Raw genomic sequence first — 19,936 nt, forward strand, 5'->3', positions numbered from 1 at the left:
CTGCCGCCCGCAGTTGATTGTGATATTCTAGGTATTATCAAATTGCCTGAGTTTTGATAACGTAGCGGACGTAGAGGATTATAATGTAAAAGGAGCTCATTCAAATACTGAGGTGCTAAACCATTCAGGGCTTTATAAGTAATAAGCAATATTTTAAAATCTATACGATGTTTGATAGGGAGCCAGTGCAGTGTTGACAGGACCGGGCTAATATGGTCATACTTCCTGGTTCTAGTAAGAACTCTTGCTGCTGCATTTTGGACTAGCTGTAGTTTGTTTACTAAGCATGCAGAACAACCACCCAATAAAGCATTACAATAATCTAACCTTGAGGTTAAGCATAGTCCTTGGGACCTCCGCCACTCTCTCTCCTTGCGGGAAAGCCGAGCTCTACCCACCTGCATGGGTTCGCGATCGTCGACGGGAACGACCATGTTCTCTCGACTTGAGCGGCTCCTTTCCGGAGAGACGTAATGGTGTGTAGGACTGACTTGTCTAACCAGGCGGTTAATCCGAGCGTCCACCCGGAGTGCCAGGTCGATTAGGCCGTTGAACGTTGGGGGCAGATCGAGGAGGTAGATGTCCTTCTGAACACGGTCGGCCAGCCCATGCAGGAATCGAACCCACTGCGCCGCCTCGTTCCACTGGCACGCGGATGCCAGGGTGCGGAACTGAATGGAATAGTCCGCCACCAATGATTCTCCTTGTTTGAGGTCCGAGAGCTGGTGAGCGGCCTCCCTGCCAGCCGCAGGGCTCGATCGAACACCCGTTTCACCTCTTCGGAGAGGGCGTAGAACGAGGCGCAACACGGATGTTGATTCTCCCACACCGCCGTCCCCCATTAGCTGGCCCTGCCAGAGAGTAGGGTAAAAGCAAACGCAACCTTGGACTCCTCTGTCGCGAAGGTGCAGGGCTGCAATGCAAAATGCATGGAACATTTGTTAAGGAAAGTCTTGCAAAAGTTTGGCTCACAGGAGTAACTCTCTGGCGCCGGAAGTCACAGCTCTGGCCGGAAGTGGTCCTGGGAGGTCTCCCGGGGGACGGGCGGCGCAGGCAGTGCGGTGGGCGCAGTGGGAGAGGTGAGTTGATGAATCCGCTGTTCACGATGCTCTCCTGGTGCTGATCCATGTGGTTGACGCTTTGGTGAATGAATTCAGACAGTGAAGTGGTGCTTGCTGCTTCAATGTTTGGTGAGAGCGTTCTGTAACGACTGGGTGAAGGAGTGGCAGGAAGCAAGTGCGAGATTAATGATATTTAATGAAGACAATGATACAGACAGTACTTGAGACACAAACAACGCTGGGAGGAATGCATAGTCCAAGATGGTGGTGATGAGTGACGAATCCGGAAGGCGGAGGTGAGTAGGCAGCAGGAGAGGGTGACACAGGAACTGTGAGGAAGCGAGCCAAAGGTAAGTGGTGTTGCTTGGTGGTGGGTTGCGTAGAGTGGACGGGGTTCCGGGGAGAGATGGATATCCAACGCAGAAACACACAAGAAAACAAAGCATAGGTCATAAACATGAAACAACGCTCTCACGAACACAAGACGCTAGACAAGCCAATATATAGGGATGAGTAATGAGTGACAGCTGTTGCTGATGACAATTAACGGAGACGCCCACAAACTAATCAGTGCTGACGCGTAACACACAGACTTCACCCACAAAGTGCAAAACCCAGAGATCACGGTTTACCAACCGTGACACAAAGCCCCCCAACAACCTCCACTCAAGTTATCATTGACATATAAAAGGGTTAATCCACCAAAAAAATTAAAATTCATTCTGTCTTTAAATATGTTTTTTGAATGCCATTCTTAGAATGCTCCAACATAAAAATAAAAATAAACCTCCAACATAATTTAAAGATATACGTTAAGCTGATAAATGCAGATACAAACCCTGTAACATTAAATCAAGCAGCAAAAACATATCATTTTCATACTATATACTGCTGCTACACTGAACCAAACCAGCCAGGCCTTTCCCTATTTAATGGAAGGACAGCGGTATGTTGCAGCTGAGGATGCCAAGGTCTGTCAGCATAAATTTTATTGATATCACCTCCATTGGAGGCCTATAATGCTGATTTATTATAAATATAGCTCTCTTGTGTTTACCGCACACATTCTTGTGTCTGCAACATCTTTCAAAGTGAGCACATGCAGGTGCTGTGGCCTGTCTCGTTTGGGCAGACTCGAGCAAAGAGCTATCACAAAAAATTAAAACTTGGGATAGAAACAAAACATAAATACAATGAATGCAAATATACAGAATACAGTGAGCTTCGGATGTCCAATACCACATTGAAAACCTGGGATTCAAAATCTGGAAATACATACTAAAGTTCAAAAGTTAAAATTTGGTGGTTCATGTTTTCGTAAGACATCAGGTTGCATTAATTTGAGCAATACAGCAATACAGTAAATTGTGAAATATTATTACAAACGAACATAACTTTTTTTCTATTCTGTTTTTCTATATATTTAAAATGTTTTTTTATTCCTGTAAGGCAAAGATGAATTTTCAGCATCATTACTCCGATCTTCAGTGTCACCTGTTCCTTCAAACATAATTTTAATTGCTGTGCATTTTTGTGGAAAACATGGTACTTTCATAGTTTTTTTTTTCTGTGCTCTTGTCTTGTCTTGGACTTTTAGTTTGTAGTTTTGCTTAGTTCCTGTTCCTGTTTCCCATGTGATTAGTTTAATGGTTTGCAAATGTGTCTTATGTCATGTTTACCCCGTTAAGCCTTTGTTTCCAGTGTTCATTTTCTGGTGTTGTCCGTTGACCTATCAGCAGTGGTATCAGTTACCCATATTTGGATCTTGGCTTCCCTAATTTCTGAGTGCAATCATCATTACACAAAACCCGACAAATACAAATGGATCCAGCAGGTTAAAGCTTGTTTCATTAACAAGGGCAATTAGCCCTGGTTCATTATTGTTTGGAGTTTTGAATGAACAAGTCCTTCAGACTTTGTTATGGACAGTACTTAATAGGTTTATTAGGGACAATGTACCACTGGACTGGAATGTGTATTAAAGGCACAATATGTAAGTTTTCGCCCCTAGAGGGTGCATATTCAAAACAAAGGTATAGTTTGAAGATGCCATGACTGAGTGTGGAATTATGGGAGTTCTTCATCCCCACAGCCGACACAATCTGCCGGGACTCAGGCAGAAACCATGTTCATGCATGAACTAATGATTTCTTAACATTGTACTATGAAGCAGGTAGATGTTGATAGCTGTCAAAGAGAAACGAGGCCGCTGAACGAGTATGACACACGGCTCGAAAGCAGCAGAGCTTTTATTATGCCATAGTTGACTGCTTCTGCTCCTTCTGGTCATGCATATGTGGGTGGGGGGGGGGGCGCTGTTTTATCATACTAGATAAATTTGAAAGTTCTGTAACAATGCTAATCTGTACGGTTGTCACCTGTCTAATAAAACGCATAACATATTAAAGTGTTTTTGGTTTTTCAATGTTTTCTACAAAACAAAACTGAAAATCTACAGCTAGGGTCGTCAATGGCTGGCGACACAATGATACTATGGACACGGTCAATGTTATTTCTCTGGATTTAAACATTCTTTAAAACATTTGGGATGATGTAAGTACACAAGTCAGCAAAATATATAACACTGCTCTAGTGTTTTTTGGATATTTGAATACATTTTTGTTTTACATATTGTGCTTTAAAGACGAGTGTTAAGTATGTGAGTGAGGACCCAATTGCGGTTCAACAGAGACTTTAATGAAAACTCAAAAGATCTTTTGAGACAAAAAGGCAAATGAGCAACCCGCAGAGCGGGCGATAAAAAACAAAAACAAAAAACAGGACGCGGATTACGGGCTGACCGTAAGGGATGGAACTCTCTCTGCATCAGGCAAACTGGACAGATATAATGGAGAAAGCGATAAACAGGGCAGGAAGGGATAACAAGCAGGTCACACCAGGACAAGACAGGACTGGACTCGCACTGACTCTGACAGGGTAGTAGTATGCTTCCTACGAGACAAGCTCAAAGAGAATCTGACAAGGAGGCAACAAAAGCAGAGGAAGAAATAGAGGAATAATCAGAGGGAAAAAGGGAACAGGTGGGCAGAGTGCAAACGAGGTAGTCAGAGAAGATGATTAACAGCTGGGAAACGAGAAAGGGAAAGTGAAAGTAACCCAAAAGACCAAAAGAGGGAGACAGACTAAAAGGAAACAGGAACCTGACAAGACAAGACATAACAGTACCCCTCCCTCAACGAGCGCCCCCTGGCGCTCCTGAGGAGGAAACCCGGTGGCTATGGAGGAAATCATCGAAGCCACGAAACGGCGCATGTCACGTTCCCGAGTGGGCCACCAAAAGCGCTGACGGACGGAGGCAAGGGTGCACCGAACACCGGGATGGCCCGCTAATTTGGAAGAGTGTGCCCACTGAAGAACGGCCAGACGCGTAGGAGCGTCTAGGGCTAGGCGGATGGCGAGCAGTTCCCGGTTCCCCACATCATAATTACGTTCAGACGGGGATAGGCGATGAGAAAAATATGCGCACGGGTGGATCTTGTTGTCAGAGGGGGAGCGTTGAGAAAGAATGGCTTAACGAGACTGAAATGGAGGACCCGATATTCAAAGTGCCCTAACGGAGTGTTAAATGCCGTCTTCCACTCATCCCCCTCCTTGATGCGCACGAGATGGTAAGCGTTACGAAGGTCCAATTTAGTGAAAAACTGGGATCCTTTAAATCCTTGAGAGGAATATCATGTTCCAGAGCCCAGGTCTCATCCATAAAACAGCCCTCCGCCCCAGAGTCTATCAATGCACTGCAGGTAGCCGGTGAGCTCGACCAGCGGATATGGACCGACAAAGTAGTGCAGGATCTTGAAGAAGAGACCAGAGTAGTCTCGCTCGCCAGTAAAAGCTCAAAGAGAATCTGACAAGGAGGCAACAAAAGCAGAGGAAGAAATAGAGGGAAAAAGGGAACAGGTGGGCAGAGTGCAAACGAGGTAGTCAGAGAAGATGATTAACAGCTGGGAAACAAGAAAGGGAAAGTGAAAGTAACCCAAAAGACCAGAAGAGGGAGACAGACTAAAAGGAAACAGGAACCTGACAAGACAAGACATAACAGTACCCCTCCCTCAACGAGCGCCCCCTGGCGCTCCTGAGGAGGAAACCCGGTGGCTATGGAGGAAATCATTGATCAGCGAGCGGTCCAGTATGTCCTGGGAGGGAACCCAACTTCTCTCCTCGGGGCCATACCCCTCCCAATCCACAAGGTACTGATGACCACGCCCCCGAGGGCGCACGTCCAGTATCCTGCGGACCCTATAAACAGGAGTGCCAACGACAGGGATGGGGGGGGGGGGTGCGGGATCGCGAACGACGGGCTTAATACAAGAGACGTGGAAGACGGGGTGAATGCGCCGAAGATAGCGAGGCAGAAGAAATCGCACCGCGACAGGACTAATGATCTGCGAAATACGGAACGGGCCAATGTAGCGTGGGATCAACTTACGAGAAGTAGATTTAAGGGGAAAACGCTGGCTTCCGGAAAGAAAGACTGCAACAAACGATGACAAAGACGACAAAAGACGACAAAACTCTTTCCAGAATTGAGAAGTGAATTGTGGATCTCTGTCCAAAACTATGTCTGACGGGAGACCATGAATTCTGAAAATATTTTCGATGATTATCTGGGCCATCTCTTTAGCGGAGGGGAGTTAAGCGAGAGGAATAAAGTGAGCCGCCTTAGAGAACCGATCAATAAACGTGAGAATAACTGTCTTACCCGCCAACGGAGGAAGCCCGGTAATAAAATCTAAGGCGATGTGTGACCACGGTCGAGAAGGGATCGGAAGTGGTCTGAGAAGCCTGGCCGGCGGAGAGTTCCTAGGCTTAGTCTGCGCGCAGACGGAGCAAGCAGCCACGAAACGGCGCTTGTCACGTTCCCGAGTGGGCCACCAAAAGCGCTGACGGACGGAGGCAAGGGTGCACCGAATACCTGGATGGCCCGCTAATTTGGAAGAGTGTGCCCACTGAAGAACGGCCAGACACGTAGGAGCGGGAACGAAAAGAAGGTTACTCGGACAAGCGCGCAGTGAAGGAGTGTGAGCAAGAGCTAGTTTAACTTGCCTCGCAATTCCCCAGACAGTCAATTCAATGACACTCCCCTAGGGCTAGGCGGATGGCGAGCAGTTCCCGGTTCCCCACATCATAATTACGTTCAGACGGGGATAGGCGATGAGAAAAATACGCGCATGGGTGGATCTTGTTGTCAGAGGGGAGCGTTGAGAAAGAATGGCTTAACGAGACCGAAATGGAGGACCCGATATTCAAAGTGCCCTAACGGAGTGTTAAACGCCGTCTTCCACTCATCCCCCTCCTTGATGCGCACGAGATGGTAAGCGTTACGAAGGTCCAATTTAGTGAAAAACTGGTATCCTTTAAATCCCTGAGAGGAATATCATGTTCCAGAGCCCAGGTCTCATCCATAAAACAGCCCTCCGCCCCAGAGTCTATCAATGCACTGCAGGTAGCCGGTGAGCTCGACCAGCGGATATGGACCGACAAAGTAGTGCAGGATCTTGAAGGAGAGACCAGAGTAGTCGCGCTCACCAGTAGCTCTCCTCTTACTGGCGAGCTCTGGCTTTTACTAGGCAGAAGGAAACAAAATGGGCCGCCCAACCACAATACAGACAGAGGCAGTTGGTTATTCTCCGCTCCCTCTCCTTAGCTGAAATGCGGATGCCCCCCAGTTGCATAGGCTCTGAGACCGTGCCGGCAGAAGAAGATGGAAGTGAAGCAGCGAGGGGAGTCACGGAGAATGTGGGTTCCCTTCCACAACCTCTGCGACGATAAATCCGTCTCTCTATGCGAATAGTGAGTTCAATAAAAGAGTCTACACAGAATGGAACCTCTCGGGAAAGAATCTCATCCTTTACCTCCACGCAGAGACCCTCCAGAAAGTGCGCGAGTAAAGCTGGCTGGTTCCAGTCGCAGGAGGCAGCAAGGGTCCGAAACTCAATGGAGTAATCAGTAACGGATCGCTTTCCCTGACACAAAGATGACAAGACCCGGGAAGCCTCCTCTCCAAAAACAGAACGGTCAAAAACCCGTATCATCTCCTCCTTGAAGCTCTGATAATGGTTTGTACATTTAGCCTCCACAGACTTTAATGAAAACTCAAAAGATCTTCTGAGACAGAAGGCAAATGAGCAACCCACAGAGCATGCTTCCTACGAGAAAAGCTCAAAGAGAATCTGACAAGGAGGCAACAAAAGCAGAGGAGGAAATAGAGGAATAATCAGAGGGAAAGAGGGAACAGGTGGGCAGAGTGCAAACGAGGTAGTCAGAGAAGATGATTAACAGCTGGGAAACGAGAAAGGGAAAGTGAAAGTAACCCAAAAGACCAGAATAGGGAGACAGAGTAAAAGGAAACAGGAACCTGAGAAGACAAGACATAACAACAAGCTTGTTGGTCCCAAGTTGGCCTCAGTGTTCTCTAACCTGGTTGGTCCTAAGTCTTGTGTTCTCAGTGGTCCCTTTGAGGCAACTAGGTCAACAGAGATACCTGTGTTCCCTGTCTGTTCTGCCACGGCTAAGATATTGTATTCTGTTCCTGCTGTGTCATGATGGCAATGGTCTTATGTGCTGCCAGCACCAATGTAGTGGGCTCATCCTATTCCACCATCTCTTCCTTTATCTTCTGCACTGTGGGCTCCACCATGGTCACCTGATCCTTTCTGGTACTCTCCATGTCTGCTGACTTATCCTTGGTCTCCTGCTCCACCTTGATCTCCATCTTCACTATCTCAGCAGTGGTCTGTTGCTCCACTGGTGCCACACTGCTCTAGAAAGACCGTGAGGGTTTATGTTGCCATTTGGCACAGGGCCCTTGAGTTCCCTGTGTTCTCTCTCTGAACTGAAGGAACATGGCCTGTCCCACCTCAACCAGCTCTGCCATGGTCTTCTGTGATGCCAGCTGCACCATGGTCACCTGATCCACCCTGGTGTTCTTATTCTCTGCCGGCGAAACCTTAGTTTTCCACTCTGTGTTAGTCTCCATCGGCCTTGGTCCCCTGCTCCACCAGTGCCACCCTGGTGTCCGCCAGCCCTAGACATATTCTCAGAAAAATGGTTGCAGAAATCTATCTATTTTTGATGGTATCTTCTTCCGATTTGAAATAGAAACATGTGACTTTTAACCCATTACTTTTCTGGATTGCTCCATGACTGATTTCATGTATTTTTATATTAACAAAAAAAAATCAGTTGTGGTATAATTTTTCAAGGCACTTCAGTGTCTATAACTTATCTTTTTGACCATTATCAAATCTGAATGATGGATAGCAAAGCCCAAAGGGTCTTCTTTACAAAGACACCAAAAGTGTGGGTGTGGCACACTGAAGTCCGGAACTGTTGCAGTTTTAATTTAGGTAGGGCATTTTCAAGTGTGAGTCCCATAATGGGGGGTGCAGGTTAACAGGTTAATCAAAAATAATTGTTTCTGGTTTAAACCAGTTTAACACATGGTGTTTGTTTGATGTTATTGCATTTAATATGTTGCATATATCAAAAATAATAATACTAAATAAAATTAAAAAATATAGCATTACTATGAACAAATCAAAATCTAGCTTTCATATTGGAGCTAGATTAGCTTTTGTTTACAGTAGGTTTAAGATGCAAAAAAGAGCCAAACAATTGCCATATAACTACATTAACATTTTGGCTTATGTTTAAAGAAGATATATTAAGTATGGTCTTTATATCAAATAATATTTTTACTTTGAATGAAAGTTCTTTGGGAAAAGTTTTTTGTTTTGTTTTGTTTTTTATTTAAGTTAAATAATTATAATTTGAGGACAACTTTCTTTTCAGTATGTGAAAAAACTTAACTGTCTCTAAGTTGTAAACTAACTCTCACAAAATATGAGTTTGAATATGTATATAATTTTTTTCTAGGTTTTTTTGCGCGATTCATCTGCAAGACAATTATCAGTCTTAACGTGTAATTTGCTGTATATTGACGGTACATGTTAGGAATGAGTTGGATGGAAGGTGCAAGATAGTGAAAAGAGGTAGAAAGCAAGTGGAGATATTTAAAGTCTGCTCACTGTGTTATACTTCCTCTAAAGTGCATGGTGTCAATGGCAGCTTTTCAGCAAGATGGATAACAACACTATGGCCAGGCTTTTATCAGCCTCCCAGGAGCTAAACACAAAAGATACCATCCATTGCATGGACAACCTGAAGGTGCATGGGGATGTACGCATTTATCCTTGGCTGCTGGCAAATTAAAGTGCTGGCTGTGCTTTTGGCTAACAAGATAGTTGCTTTGTGAACAGAATTGTGTTGTTCAAACACACACTTTACAGCGATTGGGTTGTTTTGACCTAGTGGCTGGGTTACTGCCCAGAATGTTGGGTAAAACATTTAACCCAACTATTGGTTGAAAACAACCCAATCGTTGGGTTTGTCCATATTTTACCCAGCACTGGGTTGTATTTAACCCAGCATTTTCAGAGCGTACACTGAAGCAGAAACCAGACCATATAATATTGACACGTGAACCAGAAAAAGAAAAACAACAAAACAGAAAGCATATTTACACTGTCTGAATAGTTCACTATCCTCTATACACAATGTGCCATTTTCCATATAAAAAATAGTAAATGTGTGAACAAGTGACCAATTTCAGAAGCAGCTTTTTCATGGGGATTTTTTTTTATTCTAGCTTGTTTACTACGCTAGTTTAAGGCATACTTTTAAACAGCTATGACATCACATTTTTATATAGTATAAAATTGAAAATCAATTTGCTGCACAGTGCACATGTCAAGACAATCTTTTGATAAAGTGGTTTGGTTCAGTTCTGCAAGTAAAAAAAAAATGATGATCGAAAACAGATACTGGCCTGTCTATGGTAATATAAAGTGTCTTCACACTGAACCCCATCATGTCCAAAATGGACAACTTATGTGTTATAAATCTTGCAGCATGCTTAAAGACAAGCAGAAACTAAGTTGAAAGTAATATTTCATCCTGCCTCCTTGCTCATATTTAAATTATTAGTAATTTTCTGAATTTAATTAGCAAATTAACACATAGTATCGATATGTGTATGCAGGGATTCATCTTCCAACATCGGTATTGAAAATCTTGATAATTTTGCAGTCAATCTGCCCTTTTATAACAAAAGGAAGATTTTTTGTGTTGCTTTTTAGATAAATCTCTTTGATAATGGGTTCGACTAGGCTAAGGTAGAGGCAGCTGTCCAGATTCCTGAGGAGATTTATAATCATCCTATGATGTGTATAATTATAATTTGGATGTCAAAAAACAGAAGTGGCCGTGAGGGCAGCGAGTAGTGACAAGACAAATTGTATTTTTTATTTATTTATTTAGTTCTTTTTTAGTTTTTAACACAAGAAGCATGATCTACCTTACTCTTTTATGTCTTCATTGTAGTGTACATTTAAAAACTCAAAGTTCCTGCCCATCTAAAAACTAAACTGCAAATAAGCTAAGTCTGTGCAGATCTATGACTTCACACACAAAAATGCATCAGCATGAGCGCCCACATTTACACAGAAATCACACCTATTGGAAAACTGGACAGGTGAACAGAATAACTAAAGATTTGTAAAGCAATACTCATTTATCTTTACTATTAATTGATTATTACTAATTTTTCAGGATTGATAATGGATTATTCTCCTTGATGTTGAATAAAGCAAATCTGCAGGACTGGAGAGTTTTAGCAATGTGGTCTGAGAAAGTCAGCTGATCATCAATCATAACTCCAAGGCTTCTGGCTGTTTTTGAAGGACTTACAGTCATGGCCAAAAATATTGGCACCCTAGGTAAATATGATCAAAGAAGGTTGTGAAAATTCATCTGCATTGTTAATCCTTTTGATCTTATGTGATGTAAAAAATTCACAAAAATGTAACCTTTCATTGGATAATAAGAATTTAAAATGGGAGGAAATATCATTATGAAATAAAGGTTTTTCTCTAATACACATTGGCCACAATTAACGGCCCCCTTTTATTCAATACTTTTTGAATCCTCCATTTGCCAGTTTACAGGTCTAAATTTTCTCCTATAATGCCTGATGAGATTAGAGAACACCTGACGAGAGATCAGAGACCATTCCTTCATCCAGAATCACTCCAGAACCTTTATATTCCCAGCTCCATGTTGGTGCTTCTCCTCTTCAGTTCACTACTCTCATTTTCTATAGGGTTCAGGACAGAGGACTGGAATGGTTATAGCAGAAGCTTGTTTTTGTGCTCAGTGACCCATTTCTGTGTTGTTTTTGAGGTTTGTGTTTGAATTACTGTACAGCTGGAAGATCCAAACATGGCCCATTATAAGATTTCTAACAGTTAGTCACTTACTGATTTTTTATCTGTTGGTATTTGATAGAATCCATGATGCCATGTGTCTAAACAAGATGTCCAGGACCTCCAGCAGAAATATAGGCCCACAACATCAAAAATACAGGAGTATATTTAATTGTACACATGGGGTACTTTTTATCTCTGTGTTCACCAAACCCATCTTGAGTGATAGCTGCTAAAAAGCTCATTTTTAGTTTCATCTGATCATAGAAGCCAGTCCCATTTGAAGTTACAGTCATGTATGATAACTGAATATGCTTTAGTTTGTTTTTGGATGAGCTAGGAGAATCTTTCTTGAAACCCTCCCAAACAACATGTGGTGATGTAGGTTCTGTTTGACAATTTTTTTAAAGGTTTTCTGACCCCAAGACTCAACTATTTTATGCAGTTCTCCAGCTGTGATCCTTGGAGAGCCTTTAGCTACTCAAAGCGTAAACTTAAGCAGAAACCAGACCATATAATATTGACACGTGAACCAGAAAAAGAAAAACAACAAAACAGAAAGCATATTTACACTGTCTGAATAGTTCACTATCCTCTATACACAATGTGCCATTTTCCATATAAAAAATAGTAAATGTGTGAACAAGTGACCAATTTCAGAAGCAGCTTTTTCATGGGGATTTTTTTTTTATTCTAGCTTGTTTACTACGCTAGTTTAAGGCATACTTTTAAACAGCTATGACATCACATTTTTATATAGTATAAAATTGAAAATCAATTTGCTGCACAGTGCACATGTCAAGACAATCTTTTGATAAAGTGGTTTGGTTCAGTTCTGCAAGTAAAAAAAAATCATGATCGAAAACAGATACTGGCCTGTCTATGGTAATATAAAGTGTCTTCACACTGAACCCCATCATGTCCAAAATGGACAACTTATGTGTTATAAATCTTGCAGCATGCTTAAAGACAAGCAGAAACTAAGTTGAAAGTAATATTTCATCCTGCCTCCTTGCTCATATTTAAATTATTAGTAATTTGAAAATTATTCTATCCTTTAACTATTCTATAACTTTAACTATTAACTATCCTTCTCACCGTGCATTAGGATGATATAGGCACATATCCTCTTCCAGGCAGTTTCATAGCATTTTATGTGGATTGGAAATTCTTAATTATTGCCCTGATGGTGGAAATGGGAATTTTCACAGCTCTAGCTCTTTTCTTAAAGCCACTTCACTAATTTCTGAAGCTCAATTATCTTTTGCTGCACATCAGAAATATATTCTTTGGTTTTTCTCATTTTGATGGATGATTAAGGGAATTTGGGCTTTGTTTTCCCTCCTCTTTATATTTCTGTGAAACAGGAAGCCATGGCTGGATAATTTCATGTTTATAATCACGCTGGAGTGCTCAAAATTGTGAATATGAATGGGAATATACTTCAGAGATATTTTACTCATAAGAATTTCTAGGGGTGCCAATAATTGTGTCCAACGAGTATTTGAGAAAAACCTTTATTTCATAATGATATTTCCCCCCATTTTAAATTCTTATTATCCAATGAAATGATACATTTTTGTGATTTTCTTTAATAAAAGATCAAAAGGATTAACAATGCAGATGAATTTTCACAGCCTTCATTGTTCATATTTAGCAAGGGTGCCAATATTTTTGGCCACGACTGTATGGTTGATGTGCCTAACTGGATGGTTAAATTGTGATGAAACGATGGGTTTGATGGAACCACAAGCAGTTCTGAATGTTCAAGTTCAGTTCAAGATGTGTTGAAGGTGATGGTCCTTCATCCAGCAATTTATGTTAGACAAGCTAAGATGTGAACAGCTATCATTGGATCATCAGAATGGAATGAGATGTAGAGTTAAGTGTCATCAGCATAGCAGTGATATGAAAAGTTGTTTTTGCATGACAGAACCTAGTGATGCGGTGTAGACAGAGAAGTGAACTGGTCCAAGAACTAAGCCCTGAGGCACCCCAGTTGTTAGATGTTGCGACTTGGATACCTCACCTCTTCAAGATACCTTGAAGGACCTATCTGAGAGGTAAGACTCAAACCATTGGATTGCGGTTCCTGAGATGCCACATCTAGAACCCTGTATACCACATGAATCCTTTATCTTGTTCCTACCCAAAGGTCGGTGACGCAGATACACCTGTTGACCAACATTGATAATGGGATAATAGACCTTTTCATTCAAAAGGGCCAACCTCTCAGTAGCCTTGTGTTCAGCATATTTTCTTGCCTGTTCGTGAGCCTCTCTCAATCTCTCTTGATGAATCACTAACCAGTCTTGTTTTCTGTCTACAGGTTGCTCATGACCCAGAAGGTCATCAATTGGAAGGTGTGGATGGGCTCCAAACAGTAAGTAGTATGGTGAGTATCCAGTGGTCGCATGTGGTGTGACATTGTAGGCATAAACCAACCCCACTAGGTGTTTCGGCCATCGCCTTTTCTTTTCAGGGGGTAGTGTGCGCAGCAAATCATGGAGCGTTCATTTAAAGCGCTCACATTGAGCGTTACCCTGAGGCCGGTACGGTGCAGTGCGGGTTTTCTTCACTCCATACATTTTGCACAGCTCAGCAACAACTTCGCTCTCAAAATTCCTTCCCTGATCAGAATGCAATCTTTCAGGTACACCGTATTTCATGAACCATTCCTTTAACAAGATTTTGGCTGTAGTTTCAGCTCTCTGATCCCTGGTTGGAAATGCCTGCGTGAATTTGGTAAAAACATTGGTCATGATTAATAAATTATTTGTCGACCATCAGATGATGGCTCAAGCACAGTAAAATCAACTGCCACTACTTCAAGGGGTCTTGATGCAAGAAAGGACTTCATAGGGGCATGTATCCTTGGCTGTTGCATCTTTGTTAAGATGCACCTCTAAAACTTTTTGATCCATTGGTCTACATAATTATACATGCCAACCCAGAAACAACGTTTCCTCAACAAGCCGATTGTGCGCTCTATCCCTTGATGTCCCATATTTTCATGCACACTTTCAAGGACAGCTTCTTTTAGACATGCGGGTAAGAGCAGCTGTTGACATTCACCATGATGCTGATCATTTACAACACGATAAAGCAAACCATCTCGTTCACAGATACTTTTCCACTGCTTTATCAATGATAATGTAGACTTTGATAGATTAGATCTTTCACAATGGGAAGACTGTCTCCTCCTCTCCCAGAAGGGTCTGAAAGAACTGATGGTAAGATCATTCTTCTGGAAATCTGCCAGTTCTGCAGTCGTGTAGCCTGGCAGAGTAGGTATGCTTCCCTGATTATCATTGTCTGCCTCTCCACCAGATTCCCACGCACGAATCTGTCGGACTCTGTAACACCTTTCACTAGCAATTACTAAGTCAGGTTCCAGGAATGTCCCTTTACTGATTATGTTACAGATGGCAACACAGTCATCATAGTCGTCCGGAGTGGTAGGCTCCCCTGCTAGAGGCTGCCTAGAGAGGGCATCAGCAGCAGTATTATGTCTGCCTGGGCAGTATTTAACTTCAAAGTCAAACACAGATAATTGAGCAACCCACCTTTGCTCAACTGCACCAAGTTTGGCTGTTTTAAGATGGCACAGAGGGTTGTTATCTGTGATAACCATGAACTTAGAACCTAGCAGATAACCACAAAACTTTTCGGAGATTGCCAATTTGAGAGCCAGCAACTCAAGTTTCATGCTGCTATAGTAACGGTCATTCCTTTCTGCTTTCCGAAGCCTTCTGCTTGCAAATGCAAATGACCCACTTACAACCACCCTGCTGCTGATACAGTATTGCCCCTAGGCCTTCATGGCTTGCATCAGTTTCCAAGATGAATGGGAGACTAAAATCTGCATACCCTAATACAGGAGCAGCGGTAAGTTTCTCTTTCAGTAGCTCAAATGCTGACTGGCACTCAGCACAAACCACAAAGCACAAAGCACAGAAATTCTTCTTCCCTTGGCCGAACTGGGTAATACACAGACTCACTAAATCATGAAGGGGACCAGCAATTCTCGAAAAACCCTCTATGAACTTTCTGTAGTAACTACAGAATCCTAAGAATGAGCGCAGTTCCTTTACTGTGTTGGGGACCTTCCATTCCTTTACTGCATCAATTTTCCCTGAATCTGTAGCAATTCCTTGAGCTGAGACTTGATGACCTAAAAAGATTACTTCCTGCTGCAGGAAGTGGCATTTTTCAGGCTTGACTTTGAGACCCGTTTCCTTTAACCTCTTAAAGACTGTTTCCAACCTCTGTAAGTGCTCTGCGAAAGTGGGTGCATACACTAGTATGTCATCCAGATACACTAACATTATTTGGAAAATAAGATCACCCATTGTAGTCTGCATAAGACGTTGAAATGTTGATGGTCCATTACAAACCCCAAAAGGCATACGGCAGTACTCAAAAATTCCAAATGGAGTTGTAAAGGCTGTCTTATGTCTGTCACGCTCATGAACGGCAACCTGATGATATCCACTCACCAGGTCAATCGAAGAGAAAAATGTTGCTCCCTGAAGTGCATCAAAACTCTCATCGATCCTAGGTAAAGGGAATGCATCTCGTTGTATCTTGGGAGTTGATCTGTCTATAGTCAACGCATAGCCTGAGGCTATTATCCGTTTTTTTTTACCAATACAATAGGTGAAGCAAAAGCACTGTTACTTTCTCGGATCACTCCTTTCTTGAGAAGCTTACTGATATGTTCTCTAACTTCCTTGTACTGTGTGGGTGGTATACGCCTGTAAGGCTGTGTCACTGGAATATCATCGTTTACATGGATCTCATGTTGCACCTTATCAGTGAAACCAAGATCTTCATCCTCGAGTGCGAACACATCAGAATACTGCATTAACAAATTACTCAGCTCTGTTTGCTGCTCAAGGGTACCACCGATATGGAGCTTACTGAGGAACTCTTTTGAGCTGTTCTCCAATACCTGATCACTTTTGTTGTTAACAGTGATTTCCTCAGTATCAGCTTAAATACGCTGGAACTTAATCTCACATGTCTCATTCAATTTCAAACTCTCAATGCGAGTTACAGTCCCAAGCCTGGTTCGGGCCCGCAACCAGATGTCCTCTGGTGAAAGATTCACCACTTGCACAGGAAACAACTGTTTCCCTGCGGCCACCAGACAGGAAACAACAATTAATCCACTGGGTAATAGTATATTCAGTGGCTCTAGTAGGTAGTCAAATGAATCATCATGTCACATACAGTACAGACCAAAAGTTTGGACCTTCTCATTCAAAGAGTTTTCTTTATTTTCATGACTATGAAAATTGTATAGTCACACTGAAGGCATCAAGGGCTATTTGACCAAGAAGGAGAGTGATGGGGTGCTGCGCCAGATGACCTGGCCTCCACAGTCAGCGGACCTGAACCCAATCGAGATGGTTTAGGGGTGAGCTGGACTGCAGACAGACGGCAAAAGGGCCAACAAGTGCTAAGCATCTCTCGGGGAACTCCTTCAAGACTGTTGGAAGACCATTTCAGGTGACTACCTCTTGAAGCTCATCAAGAGAATACCAAGAGTGTGCAAAGCAGTAATCAAAGCAAAAGGTGGCTACTTTGAAGAACCTAGAATATGACATATTTTCAGTAGTTTCACACTTTTTTGTTATGTATATAATTCCATATATAATTCCACATGTGTTAATTCATAGTTTTGATGCCTTCCGTGTGAATCTACAATTTTCATAGAAAATAAAGAAAACTCTTTGAATGAGAAGGTGTGTCCAAACTTTTGGTCTGTACTGTATGTTTTGTGCGTTTAGCCAGCACAGTTGCAACTGAAGAAGCAGGTATGTGTACCATGTCTTTTCCAGCTAAACAAACGGCTGTCCTCCTCTTTTGGCTACTTGCATGGTGCAGTTGTTGAAATGCCTCTCTCTACAATTAGACTGCAAGGGTTTCCCACCAAGGGTGGAATCAAACTCTGCATGTACCAGTTGTCTGCATCTGCTGATAATATTCATGCCAATTAGTGCTGGTACAAGAGGGGAGTTCAGTGTGTCTCTGACTACGAGGAAGCCGCATTCAGAGAGGACAATACCCATGGTTTGAACTTTCAACTCAAGGTAACTGAGATAAGGTATGTCCAAACCATTAGCCGCAGTTATTTTCAGCCATCATGATGTTGAGAGCATATCTTTATCCTCACCACACAGGTGTTCCCTGAAAAAACTCTCAGAAATAGTGCTGACTTGACTTCCTGTATCCAGCAGACAAGTGGCACTCACCTCATTTATTTTGAGATTAGCAATGGGACATTTTCCAACAGCACGTTCAAGTAGTCTATCACCGAGGGTGGGTGTTTCCATGGGGTCCAGAGCTAGTAGCTTGGTCTGTAACAGCCTGTTTGTTTCTTCTCATGCACCTCTTAGCGATGTGTCCTACACCATTACACCGGAAACAAATTGGCTGCCCATCATCTGTAAACCTTGGCTGCACATTGGGGTTGCTTTGGGTTACAGGCTCTGACTTGAAGCACTTTGTGGTGAGTTTCTCCACAGCTTGGGTTAGCTCTCCTATAGCTGTTCCTTGTTCTGCTACAATTTTCAAAACTTCTTCTAGACTAACTGTTTCAGTGTGGAGTATTCACGAATATCCTTCCCTTCTAACTGTTTACGGCTATAGAAGGTTTGCAATAGCTGAGATACACTGCGCTTTTCTCTGAAAGCTTCTCTCAGATATTCAAAAATGTCACATGGATGTTTTGCATCATTCCCCATTCGACCTCCTCTAAAGCTGTCCCTTTAAAAAGTGAGAGGACAAAGTCTAACTGGTCTTCCATAGTCTGACTTCTAGCATGCATCAACCTCTCTACCTCTTCAATAAACTCGTCAACATATCTCACATCTTTGTTCAAATCACCACTGAATGGTTGTATGTGACGTTCTCTTGGTACATAAATGTAAGACCTGGTTGGCTCTCTACTTAAGTTAGCAATTGCTGCCATAGTTTCCTCACGCTTTCTATTAAGTTCTTGAATTTGTACGTACATGTCATGCCTACCACTACTTGCACCCTGTTCATCACCGTACTCATCAACTGGTAAAAGTGGAGCAACATCATCTGATTGTGACATTGTTGTATACAATTTTCTTCAGTTTAACAAAATGGAAACAGTTGCTTTGGACAAAAATAGTCTCTTAATCAGTTCGTTATTATTTGGGAGTCAAAGGATATGTTCTCAGCTCCTCATAGAATACATCCCTCTTCCTTTTTAGACAGTCTCTTGATAGGCGTCTCCTTGGAAAGCACGATGCAGACCACAATGGATAAGGCACTCTTCTTCCTCTCGCTTAGCAGTATTGTCACCTCCAGCCAGCCAACGTCTGTTCGCTGGACAACCGCACTCAGAAAGTTTGCCTTCACTCCGTATTCCACAAGCACCTATCTTCAGCTCTACCGTATTTCAAAACATAAAAAAGACTATAGACTCCCAACAGTCAGATGCCCCACTCCTGTTACCAAAATGTGGCCTATGGGTTGTAAGGAAACGCCACACAATACAAAAAAGTATATATTAGGGGTTTTATTCTGACAGCTATCTCTCAGAAGGACAGCGATCGATGGGAGTAAGTACTGATGAAGAACAATCAATAAAATAAAGTAAATCTTAGGTCTCTGTTGTGCTTAATTGACAAAAAGAAGAGATACAGCACTGATTTCAAAATGTGAGAAATACAGTCCAGAAATAGTCTCAAACTTCAAAAGTTCAGGGTACGGATATAGGAAATTTTAGTATTTCTGAATCGCCCTTGAGTGAAGTTAAATGGAGTAAAAGAAAAGAAAATGAAATACGGTAGAGCCTAATATTTGAATAAAATGAAAACAGCACATTAGCCTACCAGTAAACTCCACAGTTTTCATGAAATACATGTTGAGTACCAAAAAAACCCACAATCTTTTAATACATTCTAATAATTTTATCAAAGTATGATATGTTTTAAGTACACTCATAATTGTTGCTGACATGAATTCCAACATTCCCATGTAAACAGATTCAACTAAAACCAGGAAAATACACTGGCTTTAAATAAGGAAAATGAAACTTCAGTAACATTCACTGTACATACCCAGTCTTTGCACATGTCCCAAAATGTGATCAAACCTCGCACATGCAAATCCATAAACGTCCTAAAATGTGATCCATGAAACATTCATGAGTAGCATACTATGCTCATATACACACTTTATGTAATTTGTTCACAACTCCTGCAAGAATGTACATTTACCTTGCCAAAATCAAGATAGTGGCACAATCCCCGAGCACTAGTTTGCTTATGTTGCTCTGCTCACACTGAAAAATTTGCACATGTGATACATGTGCAAGTGTTGCAAACATAGTTTCTTAAAGGACCCACAACCAATTTATGTTCAACGTTAAGTTTTGTTAAATTTCTTCACTTGGCTACATTGATATTAAAAAAACGGAATGCATTTTCTTTCTCTTTGCTTTTTTATATATCAATATGGTATGTTTAATTATCAGTTTAAAACATAAAAGTAAAGTAAAGTTAAAAAAAAAAAAAAAAAGTAATGCGAAAGTATCACAGTTTGTACTTT

General features: G+C 42.0%; 1 long non-coding RNA gene across 1 annotated transcript; it reads right to left on the reverse strand.

The window, feature by feature from the left end:
- Positions 1-18,059: 18,059 nt before the first annotated feature.
- On the reverse strand, positions 18,060-19,705 carry LOC132113313 (uncharacterized). Its single transcript, XR_009425145.1, has 3 exons — positions 19,606-19,705; positions 19,447-19,507; positions 18,060-19,179 (listed from the first exon to the last, which is right to left on the reverse strand). It is a non-coding gene; the product is annotated as an uncharacterized LOC132113313 (long non-coding RNA).
- Positions 19,706-19,936: the final 231 nt, after the last annotated feature.

The sequence above is a fragment of the Carassius carassius genome, chromosome 32 (assembly GCF_963082965.1).
Source record: "Carassius carassius chromosome 32, fCarCar2.1, whole genome shotgun sequence".
Classification (NCBI taxonomy): Eukaryota; Metazoa; Chordata; class Actinopteri; order Cypriniformes; family Cyprinidae; genus Carassius; species Carassius carassius.